A 4,205-nucleotide genomic window follows, 5' to 3' on the forward strand; every position below is an offset into this window, starting at 1 on the left:
GATATTGAAATAATGTATCCGTCCAGAAGACTTCTAGCTGAAGGCCAGCTAACGGTTACTGCATTTGAATTCCTACTGTGATTCAGAAATTCAACCGCACTTGGGGCTATATCATTTAAAACATACACGTAAAATAACGTTTTCTACCGTACAAAGCACCTATTTTATAACCACCCTGAAATACTCTCAGGATTTGTTTGACTCTTTGCAAACTCTGAGGGTAACCAAGACATTCCTTTTATTCTTCCTGGTAGATATGAGAAGTTAAAAGAGTGGGGGGGGGGGAACAAACAAACAAGAATCATTGTAAACTTTGAAACAGAGCCGATATGTACCCCAGCAGTGTTGTACTCAATATTTCCCCTGCTTCTATAATGTAGGAAGAGGTGATATCTTGGTCTTGTGTAATCACCAACCTCAGAAATAGTTAATGATTTTTAGGACTCATTCTAATTAAATACCAAACAGTGACAAGGTTAATCAGCAGGGAAAGTTAACTGCAATCTAAATATGAAATGCCTCCCTTATTTTCTGAAAAAAAAAAAAGTTAAAATAGTGTATAATATATATTTTGTTGCCCCTTTAAAATTCTCCCATGTATAAGAAACGAACAAAATTGCCACGATATTCTCTCAATTCCATTCTATGTTATTACAGTAAAAGAATACCAGACATGACCAGTTTCTAAATACATAAATCAATGTTCCCATACCATCCATGTCAAGAATATCTAAAATAGTTATATTAGTCGAATAGTTGACAATTTTACTTCACCTATATTTGAAAACGTACACATTTTGCATACACCCTTCCCAATCATCCTTTATTTCATACGACTACCATGGAATAAATCACCATCTGCCACTGGGAGTAAGTTGCTAATGCTGGGGAAATGGCACTTCACTGTCTGTTTAACTGAACAATGGAAAAATTATATCACAAATGGAGACTCTGGCCAGAACCCAGACAGTTAGCAACTCTATTGTCTGGAAACAGACACACAAAAGAGACTGTGCTAATTCATACAAGGGGAAATAGAAAAAGATAAGAGGAAATACTGCCTGCCCATTAAGAAAATTTGAGAAGAATGAACTATTTATTAAATCTTCCCTATAAGAACCAAATGAATATTTGAACATTGAAACTTATGTCAATGGTACCTCAATCAATAAATAAATGAATTTTTTTAAAAAGAAAGAAAATAATACATAAAACCAAAGCATTTTTATGGAATCCTTCTGATTATACTAACAATAAAATATTTTAGAAAATTGGAAATTAAAAAAAATATTTGAACACTGAATAATACCCAAAGTGCTTACATAGGCTGTACCTGTCTGTATTTCTTTTATGTAGGGAGGACTGTCTTTAAAACCTTCTTTTTCAGTGCGAATTGAAAAGGTGTACACTGTGGCAGGATCCAGGTTAGAGAATGTTGCTGCTTCTTGAAATACTTTCTGGACCTATTGATCCAAAAGAATAACTTACCAAGTGTTCATTTAAGAAATGCTCCACCATCAAACACAAGCAAAAAAAATGTTGGGGGTTATTTAGTTTCACTACTACCTAATATAAGAATGCAGCAATACTGGCTTCAGAATAAAAGTTATTCCTCTGAGAACCCCTTATAACGTACCATGAAAGCAGCAGCACAGTTTATGCATGTGATTTCATAATGCTGAAAATTCCCATCAGCTCGATTCCAGAGAATTTCAATGGAAGAGTTTGTAACTTTGCCCTCATGGATATTTGATGGTGCTTCCAGACCTACCCAAAATACACGAAACACTTGAATTCCCCTGCATGTTTTCTAACTGGGTTTTTTTTATTATTATTATTATTTACCCCTTTAAAGGGAATAAAAAGCACAGTGTAAAAAAGGACAATAGTTTAATAATGAATTATCTATCCTAATTGAAAATAGCTGTTTACACATGACAGCTTGTAAAATATGATAATCTATTGCAGTACTCAGAATCACTGTAAATACCATTACATGCAGCTAACTTTGATGTTGCAGTAAAAACTACATAACAGCAAATTCACAGGAGTAAATGTACAATATTCAAAGGAGGAAAAAAGAATTAAAGCTTTCTGAAACTATTAGCATAAGCTGAAAAGACAACAGAGAGAGAAATATGAAGTATACACAAAGAAGAATCCCTTTGTATTAAATACTGGATGAAGTTAAAAACAAATTTTATCTGATGAGTTTTAGTTTTCCCAGTTTAAAGATCTCATCTAGCATAAAGGAAAACAATTATTTTAGAAAACCTGAAAAATGTCAGCTTTAGACAATCATCTCATATATTAGTATTTCTGCTGATTGATATAATGACATTGATATAGATGATCAAGTATAAATTATTTTTAAAGAAAAGAACTGTCAAATAGAATGCTTCCCACAATGATTCATAATATAAGAGAGACAGAGAATACAGATACAAAAAGTTACAAAAATTACAAGCAGAAGTAAAATAAACATATACTGAGCTGATTATGAACATGTTAAAATGCTATTGGAATAACGTGATTTGTGACATCAATTTGAGATTATTTTGTGGAAAAAACTGAGTTTAAACAGTAAGGGAAGGATTACAATTTGGGGGAAGAAGACTTGTAGTGGTATAATTACATATGTGAAGATTTATAGTCAGGAAGAGCAAATCATTAAGAACCTGGACATTTATTTATATTTATATTCAGAAATATGTTTTTAGGATACCACGTGATTTTTATATGGCATTTATTATTCTTTGCCATTTATTTCTACATCAAGTAGATGGATATCTTAGAAAATTTCAAGTATCCCAAAATTTCGAAATTAATATCTGTAGAATTTTTGAGTGACTTAAAGACAAATCAAAATCAACATGAATCTGAAAATGTAGGTATTGGTATGAACAAATATTAAACATATTAATTTAAAATATTCAAAGAGGTAAAGAAAATACAAGCTAGTTCCTTCCAGACAAATAGCAGCATGGGATGAGCAAACACACACTTAGATTATATGCTTTGAGAGACACTATCAGGGCCCCTACACTCAAAAAATATGATCTAGATTTCATAATCTGCCTAAATATTACTCACATTCCTCACTCGGATTAAGTCATTGAAAATTCTGATTAATATGCAAGTATTCTTTTTCTGTAAATACGTAAGAAAAAATTCATGACTTACTAATTTTAACAAGGTTAGCTCTATCTGCATACTTGCACAATTAAAGATCAGGCTCAGTAATGAGGTTTTTGCAAATGTTTTAAAGGATCTTTGAAAACAACTGTGTTAAAGTGAATGTAGACTACTAATTTGAAATGACACACAAAATCAAAATCAAGAAGCAACTTAGGTGTTCTCTTTGGCAGCACATATACTAATATTGGAATGACACAGAGAAGATTACCATGGCGCCTGCACAAGGATAACACGCAAATTCGTGAAGCGTTCCATATTTTTAAGAAAATGGTACTAGGAACATACATGTCGATAATTACCTTAAATGTAAATGGATTAAATGCTCCAACCAAAAGACACAGACTGGCTGAATGGATACAAACACAAGACCCATATATATGCTGTCTATAAGGGACCCACTTCAGACCTAGGGACACATACAGACTGAAAGTGAGGGGATGGAAAAAGATATTCCATGCAAATGGAAATCAAAAGAAAGCTAGAGTAGACATTCTCATATCAGACAAATAGACTTTAAAACAAAGACTACTACAAGAGACAAAGAAGGACACTATGTAATGATCAAGGGATCAATCCAAGAAGATGTAACAATTGTAAATATTTCTGCACCCAACATAGGAGCACCTTAATACATAAGACAAATACTAACAGCCATAAAAGGGGAAATCGACAGTAACACAATCATAGTAGGGGACTTTAACACCCCACTTTCACCAATGGACAGATCATCCAAAATGAAAATAAATAACGAAACACAAGCTTTAAATGAGACATTAAACAAGATGGACTTAATTGATATTTATAGAACATTCCATCCAAAAACAACAGAATACACTTTCTTCTCAAGTGCTTATGGAACATTCTCCAGGATAGATCATACATTGGATAACAAATCAAGCCTTAGTAAATTAAAAAAAAACTGAAATCATATCAAGTATCTTTTCCCACCACAATGCTATGAGACTAGATACCAATTACAGGAAAAATAATCTGTAAAAAATATAAAC

At 32.5% G+C, this 4,205-nt stretch overlaps 1 non-coding gene across 1 annotated transcript; it reads left to right on the forward strand.

Moving 5' to 3' along the window:
- The first annotated feature begins 3,352 nt into the window (after positions 1-3,352).
- On the forward strand, positions 3,353-3,459 carry LOC136131708 (U6 spliceosomal RNA). The gene has a single exon (XR_010656434.1). It is a non-coding gene; the product is annotated as a U6 spliceosomal RNA (small nuclear RNA).
- Positions 3,460-4,205: the final 746 nt, after the last annotated feature.

The sequence above is a fragment of the Phocoena phocoena genome, chromosome 11 (genome assembly GCF_963924675.1).
Source record: "Phocoena phocoena chromosome 11, mPhoPho1.1, whole genome shotgun sequence".
Classification (NCBI taxonomy): domain Eukaryota; kingdom Metazoa; phylum Chordata; class Mammalia; order Artiodactyla; family Phocoenidae; genus Phocoena; species Phocoena phocoena.